At 34.9% G+C, this 21,305-nt stretch overlaps 1 long non-coding RNA gene across 1 annotated transcript in view; it reads left to right on the top strand.

The window, feature by feature from the left end:
• Nucleotides 1-8,023: 8,023 nt before the first annotated feature.
• The window catches only part of LOC115892886, a 139,037-nt gene continuing 125,755 nt past the window's right edge, over nt 8,024-21,305 (top strand). The window contains exon 1 of the long non-coding RNA XR_004052801.1: nt 8,024-8,129. This is a non-coding gene — a long non-coding RNA (uncharacterized LOC115892886). The remainder of the gene's footprint in view (nt 8,130-21,305) is intronic.

The following is a 21,305-nucleotide window of genomic DNA, read 5'->3' as shown; positions in this document are numbered from 1 at the left end:
TCCCTTTGACAAACATAGAGTAATTAGAATTTTTCTCAGACAAGTGATTACCTAATAAATGACCTTCTGCAGGCAACTCTATTAAAATGGAGCAAAAACGATGTTTACTACAAGCGGTGGCCAAGAAGGAAGGTGCAGAGACAAGACAAGCTCTGCATAACCAAAAGCTTCTTCAGCTCTGAGAATAATGAAGGCATTTACTGAACTAGCAGATCTGTACTAAAAATAATTATAAGCCAGACAGAACACTAAACCATAAACACAAATTATGATTGGCTATTGCAACAGTTCATTAATTCCATGGAAGTCCAAGGGTAAGGTAAGGTAATAATGCTGATGTTCACACGGGACATCAGCAAGTAAGAAAAAAAATCAAAATATATAAACCAGGAGAGGATGAAAAGAATACTGATCGATTTTCATATGTTTTTCCTGATTCTAGTACATTTAAAGGGGGAGAAAAAGTATGAACTCTCAGTGGAATATCTTTGAAGATATTTTTGTGAAGATGTAATTTTTTATAAAACAAATTGCTGCAGGGATCTTGAATAGAACATTGGATATAGCCATGTATTTTTGCCTGTACTCTTATTTATATTTATAAACTACTTTTATAAAAATATAACTTAAAAATGTAGGCTTTGCTTTACATTATACAGACCACGGCTTTAGGTAATTTGTAGATTCTTGGTGAACGACTTTAGATCACAAAACTTTAGACCTGTGAGGGGCTTTGTCAGTAATCTCAGCCAATCCTGTATTTTTTTTTACAAAAGAAAACTGTAGGTATAGAAAGATCCCTCAGAAAGCTTTATAACCTGAGCTAGTCAACAGGTAGCTGAACAAAGTTATAGGTTTCCTGACTCTAGTCCAGTCTTTGCCATGCTTTCTTTCTTTCTTTTTTCCTCTTACATATTTTATTTATTTTAAAAATGGACACATAAAAATACTTTTGTACAGAATGATGTTTTAAAATATGTATACACTGTGGAATGGCTAAATTGAACTAATAACACGTATTACCTCACATATGTTTTTTGTTGAGAACACTTAAAATCCACTCTCTTTGTGATTTTCAAGAATACAATACATTATTATTAACTATAGTCACCATGTTGTTCAACAGATCTTTAACTTATTCTTTTTACCTAACTGACATTTTGTATACTTTGGCCAATATTATCCCCTAATCTTTGCTTCTATGAGTTCAACATTTTTAGATTCTACATAAGTGAGATCATGCTGTATTTGTCTTTCTGTGCCTGGCTTATTTCACTTAACATAATATCCTTTAAGTTCATCCATGTTATAGAAAATGACAGGATTTCCTTTTTTTAAAAATGACTAAAGAGTATTTCATTGTGTATATATACCATATATTCTTTTTTAAAAATTTGAACTATACCATATAATCTTTATCTATTTAATGGATGCTTCTGTTGGTTCTGTATTTGGGTTACTGTGAACAGCACTGAAACATGCAAGTGTAGATATCTCTTTGGCATAGTGACTTCACTTCTTTTGGATATACATTGAGTAGTGGGGTTGCTGAATCATATGGTGGTTGTATTTTTAAGTATATTTTGTGTATTTTTAAGTATATGTAGTATACTTTTGAGAAACCTTGTACTGTTTTCTGTAATAGCTCTATTTATTTACATTCTCACCAACAGTGTGCAATGATTTCTATTTCTGCACATCTTTGTCAACACTTGTCTTTCATCTTTTTGATAACAGCCATTCTAAGTAGGTTGATGCGATATTTCACTGTGATTTTGATTTGCATTTCTCTGATGAATAGTGATGTTGAACACTTTTTCATCTATCTGTTGGCCACTTGCATGTCCTCTTTTGAAAAATGTCTATTCAGGTTCTTTGACCATTTAAAAATCAGATTATTTGTTTTCTCGCTACTGAGTTGTTTGAGTTCCTTATATATGTTGGATTTAATTATCAGATGCACAGTTTGCAGTTATTTTCTCCCATTCCATAGGTTGTCTCTTTACTCTATTGTTTATTTCCTTAGCTGTACAAGTTTTTAGTTTGATATTATCCCATTTTTCTATTTTCTGTTTGTCTATTTGTTTATTTTCACTTTTGTTGCCTGTGCTTTTGGGGTCATATTAAAAAAAATACCATCACTCAGACCAAAGTGATGGAGCTTTTCCTCTATGTTTTCTTCTAGTAGTTTTAGAGTTTCCAGTTTTAAGTCTTTAATCCATTTTGAGTAGATTTTTAAAAAATATGTTCTGTTTATTTTTGCATAAGAATCTAATTTCATTCTTCTGCATGTAGATAACCAGTTGTCCCAGCACCAATTACTGAAGAGAAACTATTCTTTACTTACTGTGTGTTCTTGGTAACTTTGTCAAAAATCAGTTGACTATAAACGTATGGACATATTTCCAGGCTCTTCATTCTGTTTTATTAACAGATGTTTCTGTCTTTATACCAGTACTCTATTGTTTTGATAAGTATGGCTTTGTGGTATATTTTGAAATCAGGTAGTGTGATGCATTAAATTTTGTTCTTTTTGCTTAAGATTGCTTTGGCTATTCTGGGTCGTTTGTGGTTACATATGAATTTTAGGAGTTTTTTGTACTTCTGGGAAAAATGTCATTGGAATTTTCATAGGAATTGCATTAAATCTGTAGATTGTTTTGAGTAGTATGAACATTTAACAATATTAATTATTCCAATATGTAAATATGCAATATCTTTCCATTTATTTGCATCTTCTTCAATTTCTTTCATCAACAGTTTTTAGTTTTATAGTTTAATAGTTTATAATTTAATAGTTTCATAGTTTTCCTTGCAGAAGTCCTTCACCTCTTTAGTTAAATTTATTCCTATTTTATCTTTTATTTATTGTTATCTATTGTAAATGAATTTGTTTTCTTGTTTTTGGATAGTTCATTGTTAATGTATAGAAACACTACTGATTTTTATAAGCTGATTTTGTATCCTGTAACTTTATTGAATGCATATTTTAGTTCTCACAGTTATTTGGTGCAATCTTTGGGGCTTTCCACATATAAGATTATGGTCATTTGCAAACAGGGACAATTTAACTTCTCCCTTTCCAATTTGGATGCCCTTTATTTCACTTGTCTAATTGCTCTGGCTAGGACTTCCAGTACTATGTTGAAAAGAAATGATAAGTGGGGCATCCTTGCCTTGTTCCCGATCTTGAAGAAAAAATGTTTAGCTTTTCACCATTGAGTGTGATGTTAGCTGTGAGTTTGCCAAATACGGCCTTTAATATTTTGCAGTACATTTATTCTATATCTAATTTGTTGCAAATTTTTACCATAAAGGGATGTCAAATTTTGTCAAACACTTTTTTTGCATCTATTAAGTTATCATATAGTTTTTGCCCTTCAGTCTGTTAATATGGTATATCACATTTATACATTTCCACATGTAGAACCATTCTTACATCCCTAGGATAAATTCCACTTGATCATGGTGGATAATCCTTTCAGTGTGCTGTTGAATTTGGCTTGCTTGTATTTTGTTGAGGACTTTTGCATCTATGTTCATCAGGGATATTGGTCTGTAATTTTTTTTTCTCATCATGCCCATGTCTGGCTTTGATATCAGGATAATGCTGGTCTAGTAAAAATGAGTTTGGAACTATTCCATCTTCAATTTTTTAAAAGGATTTGAAAAGAATTGATATTCTTTAAATGTTTGGTGGAATCCAGCAGTAAAGCCTTCAGGTCCTGGGATTTTCTTGGATGGAAGACTGTTTATTACTGATTAAAATTCCTCACTTGCTATTGTTCTGTTTAGGTTTTCTATTTCTTCATGATTATGTCTTGGTAGATTGTATCTGTCTAGTAATTTGTTCATTTCTTCTAGTTTATACAATTTGTTGGTGTACATTTGTTCATGAGGTAGTCTCTTATAATCCATTGTATTTTTGTGGTATTGGTTACAAAATCTCCTTTTCATATCTGAGGTTATTTACATGCATACCTCAAAGATACTGTAAGTTCAGTTCCAGACCACTGCTGTAAAGCAAATATCTCCATAAAATGAGATGTGGTGGCTGTTGAAGACTGGGGTGACTCTGGCAATTTCCGAAAATAAGACAAGAATGAAGTTTGCTGCATCGATTAGCTCTTCCTTTCATGAGAGATCCCTCTGCATTATGCAATAATATTTGAAAGCATTTTACACACAGTAGAACTTCTTTAACAATCGGCATACATCCTCTCAAAACTTGGTGCTGCTTTATTAACTTAGTTCATGTAATATTCTAAATTCTTGTTGTCATTTCAACAATGTCCAAAGTATCTTCACCAGGAATAGATTCCATCCCAAGAAAACACTCACTTTGCTTATCCATAAGAAACAACTTCTCTTCTGTTTATGTTTCATCAAGAGATTGCAGCAATTCAGTCACACTTTGGGGCTCCACTTCAAATTTTAGTTCTCTTGCTATTACCACCAAATCTGCAGTTACTTCCTCCACTAAGAGATAACATTGAACTCCTCAATGTTATCTATGAGGGTTGGAATCAACTTCTTCCAAATTACTGCTAATGTTGATATTTTAACCTCCCATAAATCACAAAGTTTCTTAAAGACATATATGTCATTATGTGACATATATGTTAATGGTGAATCCTTTCAAGATAGTTTTCAATTTACTTTGCCCATATCCATTAGAGGAATCACTATATGGCAGCTACAGCCTTACAAAATATATTTCTTAAATGCTAAGGCTTAGAAGTCAAAATTACTCCTTGATTTGTAGGCTGCAGAATGGATGTTGTGTTAGCAGGCATGAAAACAGTATCAATCATTTTGTATATCTCCATCAGAGCTCTGAGGTGACCAGCTGCATTGTCAACCAACAGTAATATTTTGAAAGGAATCTTTTCTTTGGGGCAGTAGCTCGCAACAGTGGGCCTGAAATATTCTGTAAACCATGCTGTCAACAGACTGCTATCACTAAATGATTTGTTGCATTTCTGCGGCACAAGTAGAATGGATTTATCATAATTTTTGAGGGCCCTAGAATTCGCAGAATGGTCGATAAGACTTGGTTTTAACTTAAAGTCACCAACTGCAGTATCCCTTATAAAGAGAGTTACTCTACCTTTGAAGTTTTAAAGCCAGGGTTCGACTTCTCCTCTTTAGCTAGGAAAGTCTAGATCACAACTTATTTCCATAGAAGGCTTTTAAATCTGCATTAAAAATCTGTTGTTTAATGTAGCAGTTCTCATTAATTGTCTTAGCTAGATCTTCTGGATAACTTGCTGCAGTTTCTCCATCAGCACATGCTGCTTCACATGCAGTTTTGTGTTATGGAGATATCTCTGCTAGTTTCAAACTTTTCTTTACAGCTTCCTCACCTCTCTCAGCCTTCATAGAATTGAAGAGAGTCAGATTCTTGCTCTGGATTAGGCTTTGGCTTAAGAAAATGTTGTGGCTGGTTTGATCTTTGATCTAGAACACTAAAACGTTCTCTATGTCAGCAACAAGACTGTTTCATTTAGTTATCATATGTATGTTCACTGGAGTAGTTTTAATTTCCTTCAAGAACTTTTCCTTTGCACTCACAATTTGGCTGACTGGCCCAAGAGGCCTAACTTTCAACTTGTCTTGGCTTTTGACATGACTTCGTCACCAAACTTAATTATTTCTAGCTTTTTAAAGTAAAAGATGTGTGACTCTTCCTTTTACTTGAATACTTAGAGGCAATTGCACAATTATTAACTGACCTAATTACAATATTATTTTCTCTCAGGGAATAGGAAAGCCAGAGGGGAGAGAGAGAGAAATGGGAAAACAGCTGATTTGTGGAGCTGTCAGAATACATGCAACGTTTGTTAAGTCACCATCTTCTGTGGGTGTAATTTTTGGTGCCCCCAATAATTATATAGTAACATTAAGGATCATTGATCACAGATCACTATAACAAATGTAATAATAATGAAAAATTTGAAATATTGTGAGAATTACCAAAATGTGACACAGAGGCAGCAAGAGAACCCATGCTGTTTGAAAAATGGCACCAATAGACTTGGTGGATGCAGAATTGCCACAAGTCTTTGATTTGTAAAAAATGCAATATCTATGAATCATCTGTATTGGTATCTTCTTTTTTTCTCAGCTTAGCTAAAGCTTTGTCTACTTTACCTTTTTAAAAAACAACTTTTAGTTTCATTGATTTTAAAATTGTTTTTCTGGCCTCTATTTTATTTGTTTCTGCTGTGATCTTTACTATTTCCTTCCAACTTTGGGTTTAGTTTGTTCTCCTTTTTTTTTTCTAGTTCCTTCAGTTGTATAGTTAGGTTGTTTATTTGAAATCTATCTTTTTTGATGTAGACATTAATTGCTATAAACTTTCCTCTTAGAACTGCTTTTTGCTGAAGTCCATACATTTTGATATGTTCTGTGGCCATTTATGTTTGTCTCAGAATATTTTTCAATTTCCCTTTTAATTTCTTCTTTGATCCATTAGTTATTCAGGAGCATGTTTTTAAATTTTCATGTATTTATGAATTTTCTGAAACTTCTCTCATTGATTTTTAGTTTTATACCACTGTGAATGGAGAAGATATTTGATATAATTTCAAATTTCTTAAAATTTTAAAGACTTGATTTGTGGCCTTAAACTTGATCTAGCCTGGACAATGTTTTGTGTGCCCTTCAGAAGAATGTGTATTCTGTTGCTGGTGGATGGAATGTTCTGTATGTATCTGTTAGATCCATTTGGTCTAAAGTGTAGAATAAATGTGATGTTTGCCTTATTGATCTTCTATTTGGATAATCTTCCCATTTCTGAATCTGAATAGTTTAAGACTCCAGTTATTACAGCATTATAGTCTAGCTTGTCTTTCAGATCTATAAATATTTGTTTTATATATTAAGGTGCTCTCATATTGTGTGCATACATATATAATTATTATGTTTTGATAAACTGTACCCTTTATCATTATATCATGACCCTCTTTGTCTTGTTTTACAGTTTTTGACTTAAAGTCTATTTTAGCTGATATAAGTTTAACAGCTCTTGCTCTCTTTTAGTTTCCATTTGCATGGAATATCTTTTTCCATTTGTTCACTTTTAGTCTGTGTATATTCTTAAAGGTGAAGTGAATCTCTTGTAGGCAGCTTGTAGTTCATTCTTGTTTCTATTTTTAATCAGTTAAACAAGTCTGTGTCTTTTGATTGGGTAATTTAATGCATTTACCTTCAAGGTAATAATTGATAGTTAAGAACTTCCTACTGTCATTTTGTTAATTGTATTTTTGGTGTCATATCGATCCAGCATTTCTTTTTCTCTTGCTGTCTTCCTTTGTGACTAGGCGATTTTCTCTAATGGTATACTTTAATTTCTTAGTTTTAATCTTTTGTTTATGTACTATAAGTTTTTCATTTGTGGTTATCATGAAACTTACATAAAACATAGTTCTAACAGGCTATTTTAAGCTGATAATCTTAACATCTGAATGTTGATTATATAAAATAATATTACACTTTTACTCAATCTCCCTGCATTAAAATGTTTTGATTCACAATTTGCCTCTTTTTGCACTGTGTATGCCTTAACAAATTATTGTAGTTAGTTTTATTTTTAATAGGTTTGTCTTTTGACCTTCACAATAAAGACATGTAATTTATACCCTACCATCACAGTATTTGAATAGTCTTAATTTGACCAAGTACTTATTTTTAGTAGTGATATTTATACTTTAATATATTTTCATGTTTCTAAGTGTCCTTTCCTTTCAGCCTGAAGAAATATCTTTAGTGTTTCTTATAAGACAGGTCTGGTGGTGATGAACTCTTTGTTTTTGTTCATTTGGGAAAGTGTATGTCACTGCATTTCTCAAGAACAGCTTTGCCAGGTGCAGTACTGTTGGTTGGCGGTTTTCTTCCTTCAGCATTTTAGGTATCTATCTATCTATCTATCTATCTATCTATCTATCTATCTATCTATCTATCAGCAGCCTTACTGGAAATTCTTATATGTCATTTGCTTTTTTTCTCTTACTGTATTCAGGTTCCTCTCCTTGTCGTTGATATTTGACAGTTTGATTATAATATATGTTTGTATATTCCTGTTTGGAATTAATCTGATAGAAGACTTTTGACTTTTCTACAGTTGGGTATGTATATTTTTCCAATATTTGGAAATTTTATGCTATTATTTCTTTAAATAAGCTTTCGTCCATTGATCTCTCCTTTGTCTTCTTCACAAATTTCTATCTCTCAAATATTTCCTCTTTTGATGCTGTTTCATGAGTCCAAGAAGCTTTCTTCATTCCTTTTTGTTCTTTTGTTTTCTTTTTTTGACTATATATTTTAAATATATTGTCTTCTCAGTATAATAAAGTTTCCAGTTTATTTCTCCTGCTTGACCAGTTCTGCTATTGATGATCTGTATTGTAATTTTCATTTCACTCATTGTATTTTTCACCTCCAGAATTTCTGTTTGATTTTTAAATAATTTTAATCTCTTTAGAAACTTCCTTACTTGGTCATTTATTTTATTGCTGAGTTTATTAAATTATTTCTCTGTATTTTCTTAAAGGTCACTGAAATCCTTTAAAAATATTTTAAGTTCTTTGTCATGCAGTGTTTATATCTCCATTTCTTTGGGGATCAGCTACTAGAAGATTATGATGTTATTTTGGCAGTGTTATTTTGTTGTTGTTTTTGTTGTGTTTTTTATGTTTCTTATTGCCTTATGTTGAAGTCTGTACATTTGAAGAAGTAGGGGCTTATTTCAATCTTTGCAGACTGGCTTTGTTTGGGGAAGCCCTTCACAAGTCATCCTGTCTAGAGATTCTGGGCAGGTTGTAGGCATGCTTGAGTCTGCTAGTCCTTGGACAGGCTGGACTGGTACCTGGGTTAGCAGATAGACAGGCCTGCCACCTGTGTTCATGGGGATGGATCTGGAGTTTGATTTCACTATGTTGGACTTGTTGACTGGGTTCCCAGGAGTGGTGCTGGAGTCCATATCCATGGGGGCTGGCCTGAAACCTGGGTCTACATTGCTTGAACTGGCACTAGAGTAGTCCTTGAGCCTGAGTCTACAGGGCCAGCCAGATACTGAGATGAGCATGGCACCTGGGTTCACTAGGACAGGTTTAGAGGCTGAGTCCATGGAAACTGTCCCAGTGCTAGGTGGCCAGGAATCTGAGTCCACAGGGGTAGATTTGGGTCCTGAATCCATGGGGGCTATTCTGGAGCCTAGGTCTGCAGAGATGATTCTGGAGCCTCACTTCATGGGGGCCAACTTGGCACTGTGGTCTACTTGGATAAGCCTGGACCCTGGGTCCTCTGGAGCCATTGTGCATGGGGACTAGCCTCGAGCCTGGATCCACTGGGGTCAGCCAGGAAGTTAGATGTGTGGGCTGTGGCCTAGAGGCTAGGTCCATGAGGGCTATCCTAGGTCCTGGGACTGGCCATGCTGCCTTTCTGCTCGAAGTAAAGCTTATTTATTCACAGATATATCTATATTTTGATATATCCGTATGTATATGTGTATGTATATATACCTATATATAAATATATAATATGTCTATCTATATTTATATATGGGTAATTGTTTTTTATAATTTGATAACGACATGATCCCTAATGACAACAGATCAGACTCCATGTGTATTTGGGAAATGTTCCTGGAGATTACAAGTGAAGGGTGTTTCAGATTAATTCACAAGAATAATGCTTTAGTCCATTTGGACTGCTATAACAAAATACCATAAACTGGATAACTCATAAACAACAGAAATTTATTTCTCACAGTTTTGTAGGCTGGGAAGTCCAAGATCAAGGTGCTTGCAGATTCAGGGTCTGGAAAGGCCCATCTCCTGATTCATACATGGTGCCTTCTTCGTGTGTTCTCACATGGTAGAGGGGCAAATAAGCTTCACTGGGTCTCTTTCATAAGGAAACTAATTTAATTCATGAGGACTCTATTCTTATGATATAGGTCATGGTATCTCATGAATATCTCATGGTATCTCATGAATATCTCATGATATTCACCTGCAAAGGCCCCACATCTTAATACAATCACCTTGGGAATTAGGATTTCAACATATGAATTTTGGGGGTATAAAAACATTCGGATCATAGCAAATGGGTTTTTAGAGTCATTAGGAAGTGACCCAAAGGAATGAACACGCCACTTAATTGGCTTATTTGTTGGTAAATTATGGCTCTGCTGAAGAGAAATCATTGGAAAAATGGGTCAGATATCTAGCAAGGGAGAGCTGCTTTTCAGTAAGACTGGAATTGCTACCTAACAGAACACCTGAGAATGGAACAGTCAGAGATGAACACTTCAGTTCCACACTTAAAGCATATTGCATTCCCAACAGCAATTTTGAGTTGTGTGCCTTGTTTGCATTTGGCTGACTGGGCTGATTCAGTCTATCCCCATCCCTTTCTCTTCAATAGAATTAAATCAATTTTATTATGCTGAGTCTGTGATGACTCAGTGTGGCTGTGTTAGCAGCCAGTGGAAATGGTTTTCTCTACATTTCATGCTGGTTCTCGTTCTATTAACAAAAATGAAATTTTCAGGCTTCATTACAAGATTAAACTTGTGATAGAATTAAAGATTGTTGATACTTTTTAGTCAATTTTCCTCTTGGGGGCTGCCACCCTGAAAACCACAATTTCTCCAGAAATGCATTTTTTCCTCTGCCCACAGATAAAAGGCATCACAATGTATCACTAAACTTAGCAAAGAAGGTAAATAATGTACAAATAAATTCTTTGAAATAAATAAAATAATCTTATGAATAGAGTACATAACCACCTCAAAATACATATGAACTACATGACATTAACGACATTAACTGGGACTCTGGGGATGTGAATGTTTGAGATTTCTGTGAAATGGTAAAAGATGTCTTTCAACTTTGTAAAACAATGATTCGTTTTTTTCCTTTTGAGTATTGAAGATGCAAGCAGACTTTCTTTCAAGTGGTGTAGGGATTGATTTTTTTCTCCCAGGTAACAAAACAATCTTCCAGAAAGACTAAAGCATTGCTTATTTATTTATTTTGACCACATATGTTGAGTTGTCAGTACATTTTTGTCATGGTTTATCAAAGTTTTCAGGAGTCTATGACTAACAGATATCCTAACAAATGCAAAAATACAAACTGTCAGACAGGTTTGATTGAAGCAGTATTTTTGTTGGACATATTCTTCTTTATGGTATATTAAAGAATGTAGTTGAATCCAAGAAAATGCTTCAAGAGTTCATACATAAAAACACGTTTGGAGAAGTGATATTACTTAATGGAACTTTTAAAATGTATTTAATAGTTTTGAAGAAAAATGTTAATTTCAAAATTCTATTTTTAGTAAGGTGCGTTATTTTTCTTAAAAAGCATAAAGTGTAGGTCTAAGACTCCCTGTTAGATGGAAGAGCTCTGGGCTAAGTCTTCCTGGGTTTGCCCTGTCCCCTTCATCTCTCATTTCTGTGAGAATGTAATGTAATGCATTAAATAAGTAAAAATGTGATTAACAAATGGCATGTGTATTGACTTTCATATAATACAACATGTTTTTTCTCATAATGAGTCTGTAAGGCAGGTGGGAAGTAAGGTTGGCGTGGCCAGACAATTAGGTCAAAGTCACATGGTATTAAGTTTTGCAGAAGTGAAATTTGAATTTAGTTTTGTGTAATGTCAAAATCCATGCTGTATTTTCCTCTCTAGATTAAACTTCCATTTATGTTCAATTCCATGAGCCAATGAATCCTTTGAAAACTAGAAGGATTTTTTTTTTAAAAGAAATTGCTTTTATTTTAAAATGTCTGTGTATGGTTATTCTAAAAACTTACCATCATTTCCCAAATAATCAAAGTATGATTTTTTTCAAGTCCACATTTTTTCAAGTCTACATTACAAATTATAGGTAAGACATCTTAAATTGCCAACATTTGACCATATTTTACCAAAAAAATGGCAATTTCATATAGTTCGATCTAACAGAAGTATAGACAAGCAAACATAAAGGGGACATAATTCTCATTTCAAAGCTGGTAGCATGGAGAAGCTTTATTTTGGTCTTGTTGACACTGAAGACACACACAATAAACTGGGATTATGACAATCTCTTTTGTCTTGCTCCTTGATCTTGGATTCTAACCTGGCTTTCTCTGTTGGTTTTAAGTTGTAAGTAAGTTGGTCAACAGACTTCATTTGGCTTCATGGACATTGAAAAGAATAGTAGAGCAAATATTTTTGGAATAATGGTGGAGGGGTGTGATTGAGTAATTACACAGGTTTCTAGTTCAGTTCTTATTTATCATGCACTTTGCATTGTGACACTGCAGCTTCTTTTGTCGAGAGGTGAAGTCTATTTTCCTTTTTGGATTTAGGCTAGTAACTTGCTTTGTTTAAAATAATGTGGCAGAATTGCACTGGTCCAATTCTGGGTCTAGGCCTCAGGCAGTCTTTCAAGCTTCTGTTCCCTCTATTCCTAGCTGCTATGAGAGAGAGTCCACACCAGCCTTCTGGATGCCAAGACTCATGCAGCCCTGTCACTCCTGTTGCCTCAATCATTCACCAGACATGAGAGTGAAGATATATTAGAACAACCAGGCTACAGTTGACCTGTACAAACATAAGCAGAACCCACCCAGCTGACCTATAGATTCTTAAACAACAGTGGCTACTATTTTAAGTCACTTATTGCTGAGATTGTTTGTTACACAGGAATAGTTAATTGATAACCAGAGTTACAGAGCAGAAGAGCTTAGCATTGCATAAGGTGGCAGAAAAGAGTGGAGCCAGCCTTTGGGAAGTTTAATGGGAAAGTAGAGAGAAGAGACAAAATTTATGACTGGAAACTAAGGAGCAGGTGAACTGGAGACAGAGCTCAACTAATTACTGTGTGTGTGCATCATTAATTCTGAAGACTAAGATAGTCAAAAATAATTATGCATATTTAAAATGACAAACAAAAAGTAACATCTAGGATTCAGTAAAAATTGCCAAAGAATATTAGTATTGGACAAAAATGTTTGGCTTTCTCCTTAATGGAAAAAAAAAATCACTCCTTGCCTATTACGGGAATTTAAGTGGCCTGGCCTTAAGTTTCCTGCTATTTCCTGCCATCAGTTGTTTGAAATGGCTGAATAAAATAAGTCGTCATTTTGTTTTGGCATATGAGCATTATGTTACTACTCTTTTTAGCTGAAATGAGCAGTGGAAAATAGCATTTCTGTGAAGTTGGTCTTTTAAAATATGCATGACTGTTCCAAACAGCAAGCTAATTTTTGAGTTCATCAGATGTGTATTTATATGGTGAATGTATCTGTCACATAAACATTTTGTCAATCACCGCCTTCCTTCTGTTCTGATACAGTATGCTGGAGCACCATCTAAAATGTGATGAATGTTGTACTTGCTCCAAGTGAGAATTAATTATGGCAATGACAAGAGTGCTACCAAAGCTGCCCGTACTCTAGGACAATGTTGCATTAACAGAAGCAATCATTGAAGCTTCAAATTTAGAAAAATGAGCTAGCAATTAATTTAGCAAACCCTTCGTTTGGCTCATAAATTAGTTTATCCTTTGAATGAAAATTTGCCTAACTCAACTCCCAACATAAATACTGGTCTTGAACTTAAGGCCTGAAACTGATCATAATGGGAGAAATGATCATGAATCCAATGACAAAACCGGTTATTCTGCTCCTTCTCTGTATTTTTCTTTGAGACTTATTTTTCTTAAAAAAATCGTAATGACATTGAGATAGGTTAAGAACATGGGGATAGTTCAAAAGGGATTTGAAGAGGATTTAGCTTTTAGATTTGATCCACACAATTTGAACAGAAATAATGATAAACTAAAGTATTTGATACATTTGCAGTATGATATTTTAAAACACTTAATATGTCTAGATCTTTACATTTTCTTCTATCTTTTGCTCTTAAGGACTTATATGCTCCTGCAGGATGTTATTGTAGAGAGGATAACAGTTTGTGAATACAACTATGTACAGATAAAATAGAACAAGTAGGCCAAAGATGAAAAACATGCAAACCTGGCAATTTAAAAATGACTTTAAAATGACTATGGAATTTTAAAATTGCATCCCCAGAGGTCTCACTATAAAGTGGCTACTTGAGCATTGCACAAACACACTTGAGATAGCTGTCATACATCAGACTCTTTTTATAGATAGCACTGAATTGTTTTATATAATAGTAATAATAGATAGCATGTAAAAGCCCTTATGTGTTAAACATTTTGCCGACATTTGTTTCACAAAGTTCTCCATTTTTTAAAAGTCTACGTGACAAATTATAGGTGAGCCATCTTAAATTGCCAGCATCTGACCATATTTTACCAAAAAATGGCAATTTCCTGTAGTTCACTCTAATAGAAATGTAGACAAGCAAACATAAAAGTGAACAGAATTCTCTACAACTCCCAAACAAAAAGCAATTAATGCTTTCATAATACCAGAGTCCTAAAGGATGCTAGGTCTACTAAGTTAAAAGGAAGAGAAGAAAGACTGAGCATGGTGACTCTTGCCTATAATCCTAGCACTTTGGGAGGCCAAGATGAGAGGATTGCTTGATCACAGGAGTTCGAGACCAGCATGGGCAAATTAGCTGGGTGCATGCCTATAGTCCCTGCTACTCAGGAGGCTGATATGAGGGGATCCCTTGAGCCCAGGAGGTTGAGGCTGCAGTGAGCCAAGATCATGCCACTGTATGCCAGCCCAAGTGACAGAACGAGACCTTGTCTTAACAACAACAACAAAAAAAAAAAAAAAAAAAAAAAGAAAGAAAAGAAAGCAAATCAAATTTTAAAAGACAACAAGCCCGACTCAGTAAAAATGTGAAATGAAAAGAGTATATATAGCTTTCTGACCCTGTGAAAGAGAGTGGCTGCAGAATTAGCCGGCAAACAGATGGTCAGATATGGATGCAAGTGATAAAATACACTCCAGTATAAATCAATACACAAATCTACAAATAAGATACTGTGATGGGAAATATGGAGGCAGAAAAATCCAGCATAATGCCCTCTAAAAAGCATTTACAAATAACCTGCCAATCTGTCTCACCGCCCTATACACCATGATCATTACCAAGGCTTATGTTGTTTCATTTAAGAGAAATATATCTTTTATTATTACTTCATTGAATTATATGAAGCATCTGAGAGCTAGTATTTTATCCATTTGGAAATACACCATATTTACATATTACTGTTTTTTTAGATAAAGAGTAAAATGAAGTATAAGGATGACAATAAGGTATCTCCCAAACTTGAAATTATGTCTACTCTGTGTGAAATTAAGAAAAGCAGCAGCTATTGTGAAGACCGTAGAACATCTCCTACCTGGGCTTAGAGATCTGAAACCCCCATTTTCCGGGAAGAAAATGGGATGTAACTCTTGCTTATTTTTCCTAAACAAAGTGAATCAAGTTTTTTGTGTTCTTTCCAGAAACAGGCAGTATTACCACAACAAGGAAGGAGAACATATACTGTCTACTGACTTTTATTAATAAGAACTCTGTTTGGAGACTGCATCTGCTTGCTCTATTTTTATATAGAATTGAGGGAAATCTGCCCTTCCTGGTTCATAGAGCCCTAAGGTACATGAGTCATCAAGACCAAAACTTATGCTTTATTCAGAGGATTAAGACCAGCCGCAGATAAAATCCTCTGTTGCTTGCCCGCCCCCATCCTCAAAGTCAGCTCTGCAGCTTAGGCCTGGCACCTCCTCTGACCGAATCTGCTGCCTTCAGATGACATCCAGGCATTGGCCTGGCACTGCATTTGGCAAATTCTGTAGAAGTTGAATTGCATGTTTGCCTTTTTGTGTCTCTAAAATTTTGTCTCATTCTGAAAATAGTAAATGTAAGTATGATATGGTCTGTGGATAGATAAAATAGCTGCAGTTTGACAAGTGTGCAGTACATGAATTAACTTTCATATCCCTATCAAACACTTAAGGAGTATGCAAAATTTTGTAGGTATTTACTATATTTGTTTTTCTGGGAAAATGATCGGTAATGTTATTATATCTTTAAGGGTATCTGAGATATTAAATCAATTAAGAACTACTGATACAATAAAAAAAATTCAACTATCTATAGAAAAATTCCAAAATCATTACTACTAAAAAGATATAGTGTTTCAAGGTACAGCGAGAATGTATTTAGTCAGAAAAGATCTATAAAAATTAAACCTCAACCAAACCAACAAATTAAAAATACCCCAAATTTAATACATTGCATTATTCTCTATTTGAAAGAAAATCGAGAACTGATCTTCAAAGTAAAATACAATAATAACTTTCCAGTATACCTCTAATATTTGAGTCAGAAAGAAGACTCTGACTCACAAACCCAAGAAACTACCTGTAAAAAGTTACATTTGATGGTCAGTGCTTGAGGAAATCAACATAAAGATCACACAGCTCATTCTAATTTCTCTGTGTCCATACTTACCAAGCAATCTTTTGATAAGAATTTGTCTTTCAGGGTAGATATTTATGCACACAGGTGGACAATATACTACATAGTGGATATGAGAATTTGCTTTCCTTAGTAGTTGAAATTCTCAATGCAAATGATCAAGTTGGTATCTGGCTTACATATCCTTCCATGAATTTTCTTAGTATCAGTTTTATTTTGAAGATGGTGTTTTTTCTGTTTCGGTCCCACTCTTCTTGAAGCACAAATTCCTCAAAGACACAGTAAGGCCAGAATACCATATGGAACAAATAAAATGTTCAGGGTCTAATACTTAGTATTAAAAATGCTAACCTAAAAATTGTTCTACTTTGGAAAGAATGATGCAGTCATGGAAAAATTATTCACCAAGAAAATCTTGTCAATAGCTTTTTTAAAGTTTAGAATATGCGTACAATTCACAAATCTCAGTCAGTTCCTCATACTTTAAAGGGATCTCAGAGGTCGAAGGTGTTTTAATGGATTAACTCATGGATTAAAATCTGGAAACTGTTCTTCATGAACACTAAATTTTCTTGTAATTCAGCAACAAATGTTTAAGGTGATTCGTCAGAGTTATCTTAGGCTTTACAAAGCGCTGAAGATGTAGAAAATGCTGGCTCATTCAAGTGCCCCGATCTTCCAGGAAATGCTCTTTATCTGAAAAAAAATTTTCAAGGGAATGAGACGTTAATGAAGAATGTGGTTCTACACAGGACAGTGTGTGAAGTAACAAGGATGGATAAGATAAGCCTCAAAGTAGAGCAGACCTGATCTGGGAGGAGCAGGAAGTCAATCACTGCGACATCTGAGACATCTGCGTGACAGCAGGGGACTCCAGGTCACATCATATAGGTCTTAGCATTTGCATATTGTTCATGGTCAATATACCATTTTAAAGATACTTTCTTAGATTTGAAAGGGAGGTTAATAACATAACGAGGTTCAAGTAAGATTAAAAAATAGACCCAGGAGGCAGAGGTTGCAGGGAGCCAAGACTGTGCCATTGCACTCCAGCCTAGGGAACAGAGCAAGACCCTGTCTCAAAACAAAAATACAAAAAGCAAAAGATGAAAAAATAGAGTAGTATTTCACGGTTACAAAAAAATAAAATTTATTATGGTACTTGTGTGCATGTTTTTACAACATGGTCTGATTCTACATATCATCAGTCACTTACAGTAATATGAGAGGAGTAAGAGTGTCCAAGAGGAATGCCAACTTGATACCACTACAGTTAAAGTGAATCATAAAAGTGTTGACATTTTTTAAATAGGGAGATTTATGGCAAATTTGATTTGTTTGTTCAATATTTTAATACTTGTACATTAGTTTCTTAATACCTGTCTCATAATACATCTAAGAATTAGCTACTTGGGAGTGATTATTTTGTCTATGTGAACTCTGTCTAAGAAAAGAAAAAAACTGGTTATCTAAAACCTTGACTTGAGAATAGACTTATGTAAAGTTTTTGGAGGTAAATGATCTATCAGTTCCAATTGCAGGAGGCAACAAGGAGAACATTTTTTGCGCTTTGTATATACTAATGGTGTGGTGCAGCTATACTGAAGTGGGAGAATGATGTTTTTTATGGTCATGACCTGGTACTTTCCTGATTGCATGTTTCATTTCAAAATTGTGTTCTATTTTATACTTTAGAGTCAATGTTGCCGAAGGCATCGTGAGTGGTAAGGGAATGATTATTTCCTGTTTCATAAAATGAACATATGAGAAGTATTGGGGAAATGGACATGAAATTAGCATCTTCTAGAATAAAGTGAAAAACAAAATGAATGACTGATATATAATTAGAGGGTAGAGATGATTCACTAATCATTCATTTATTTACTCAGGTAGTACATAAATATGAACTTGATACCTGTACCTTTATTATTAATACATACATCAGTCCAGGTCATTCACTCAACTACTTCACAAATATGTATTGAGTTTTTACTGTGTGATGTGGTTGCATATTTTGTATTGTAAACTTCTAGAGAATATCCTCATACTGCAACACCTGTAACATCAGCACATGTGGTTTTGTGTTTTAAGGTGATACCAATGATGATGATTATAATGATAGAAAATCTTGAAAAAATCCTCTTAAAGTATAATGCTGAAGAATGACACAGCAAAGAGAGTGACAAATAAAGCTATATATTATTTTTCAGGAGAGGGAGTGATTACCACTGAGGTAAGATCATGCAGAAGTATAGAAATACTTTGTGTTATCTTTAGAAACTTACTAGTATAATCTTAAATGTTGCAAAATAATCCATTATATGTCTGTGCCACAATTTACTTAGTCATATCCTTATTGATCACAATATAATATATATCTTGGGGTATAAATATTTGCCAGTTTCAGCTTTAACTCAGCATACGTTCTCAGAAGTGGAACTTTGGTTCAAAGGGCATGGTTAATTTTATGGTTCTTTAGATACAACATCTCACTGATTTCTAGATATTTGCACCTCTTGGTACTCAAACCAGCAGTGTATGGTGAAGATTAATATAGACTTGAGTGACTAAGAAGGAAAAAGAAAAGTCACACCTAGTATATACCTACTGCCCCAGACACAATGCTTTCACACATATTACATTATTTAAATATCGCAGCTGCTCTGTGGAACATTTTGTGGTTGAAGTTAAGACTTGAAAAATAGCTTGAATGGTGCATACATTTGGAAAAGGTGAACAGAATGAGGAAGTACCTTCCAGATGGCAGAAACTCCTGGAACAAGAAGTTGTGAACAAATATAGTCCTGTGGTCTTTGAGGTGACCTCAAAATAGCATCCCTACTTCTGTGTGTTCTGACCCAATTGAAAAGTAAGACCGCAGTAAGGCATGGAGGAACAAAATGTCCCTTGCGTGGTCAAGGGTTTTCTAAAACTAAAATCCCCAAATGGGTCAGCAAAGATAAGTGTTTCTACTCCATCCCAGTCCACTCCACTCCCTCCTCACATAGGGGCAGTGTCCTTTGAAATTTAAGATATGGGATGAAAGAGGAAAAAGTATGTGTTCTGCAGGTAGCAGAAAGGAGCTGGACTGTTGTAGCTCACTGATTACTCCTAATCTCAGCATCAGCAGATTTTTCCCCATTGTGAGCAAAAGGAATGTGCAAAAGGGTGAGGAAAGGCTAGGCTTCTTGTAGCTAGAAGAGTTCCCTTCATGTGGAAGGCAAAATCAGGAGTGGGGAATAAGTAATTACCATCCTACCACAGGGGAACTTGAGGTATTGTGCAAAGACTGGTCAGGCTAATGTTCATGTCAGGAATGACTAGAGGGTTGAGTCGTGAACCATTTTAAGTGTCACAGTGAGGTATGAGCTTCTGCCTTTGGGTGCCTCTGGTGATTACTGAACAGTAGAGATACAACATTACTTTTCCATCTCTTTTGTATTATAATTGTCTCTTTTAAATCCTCAACTTTTTGAATTCCATGCTAATGGAGTGTTTTATTTTATTTTACTTTTTTTTTTTTTTAAGGTCTGGGGTACATATGCAAGATGTGCAGGTTTGTTGCACAGGTAAACATGTGCCATGGTGGTTTGCTGCAACTATCAACTCATCACCTAGGTATTAAGCCCAGCACGCATTTTGCTCTTTTCTCTAATGCTTTCCTTCCTGCTCCCCTGACAGGCCCCAGTGAGTGTTGTTCCTTGTGTCCATATGTTCTCATTGTTCAATTCCCACTTATAAGTGAGAACATGTGGTGTTTGGCTTTCTGTTCCCGTGTTAGTTTGCTGAGGATAGTGGCTTCTAGCTTCATCCATGTCCCTGCAAAGGACATGATCTTGGTCTTTTTTATGGCTGCGTAGTATTCCATGGTGTATATGTACCATATTTTCTTTATCCAGTCTATCACTGATGGGCATTTGGATTGATTCCATGTCTTTGCTCTTGTGAGTAGTGCTGCAATGAACATATGCATGCATGTATCTTTATAATGGAATGATTTATATTCCTTTAGGTATATATCCAGTAATGGGATTGCTGGGTCAAATGGTATTTCTGGTTCTAAACCTTTGAGGAATCACCACGTTGTCTTCCACAATGGTTGAACTAATTTACATTCCCTCCCACAGTGTAAAAGCTTTCCTATTTCTCCTCAACCTTGCCGGCGTCTGTCATTTCTTGACAGGGCGAGACTCCATCTCAAAAACAAACAAACAAACAAACAAAAAATAATGGAGTGTTTTAAGTAACCATTCTTGTTTATGCAAGGTCTTAAGTAAACATTCTAGTTTATCTTGGACTGGGTCCCGCCTCAAGGGGGCATTCTCTCTTCCACTATGATTCGCTTCTGTGGGCCAAAATCAAGAAAACAACAATTGGCAATAAAATAATTCCACTATAGAAATTATTCTAAAGATATGGTTCAGAATTACGAATAGTTAGTGGCCACAGACAAGGAAAAATTACAAATTTAATCCTTAGTGTGAGGTAGCAGGGTGCTTCTTGCACCAAACCATTACTCGTTTGGTCATTACTGATCCTCCCCTCTGAAAAGAGATAATTCTAAAGAGAATTCAGTTTGCCTGTCATGTACAGTTCACAGATCACAAGCTACAGATGATGCCTTCTGGGAAGAGCATCTGAGTAGGAAAACGATGTTGCCCCCAGAAATGAAACGGAAATGATGAATTTTCTTTGAATTTTTGGTTAAAGTATAAAGCTGCCCCCAGCAGCAAATGGCTTCACATAGGTGCCCCCTTATAAAGGGTCAGATATAGATTCTGTTCCAGTTTATGTCTGTAATAGATGTAAAATGTTAAGACGTAGTCTTTATTGCCATGGACAATCGCCTGTGCTTTATGGCTTTGTTACAAC

Source organism: Rhinopithecus roxellana, chromosome 13, assembly GCF_007565055.1.
Source record: "Rhinopithecus roxellana isolate Shanxi Qingling chromosome 13, ASM756505v1, whole genome shotgun sequence".
In the NCBI taxonomy this organism is placed as follows: Eukaryota; Metazoa; Chordata; class Mammalia; order Primates; family Cercopithecidae; genus Rhinopithecus; species Rhinopithecus roxellana.
Note: the sequence above shows the minus strand (reverse complement) of the source record. Positions and strands in the feature narration are given on the sequence as shown.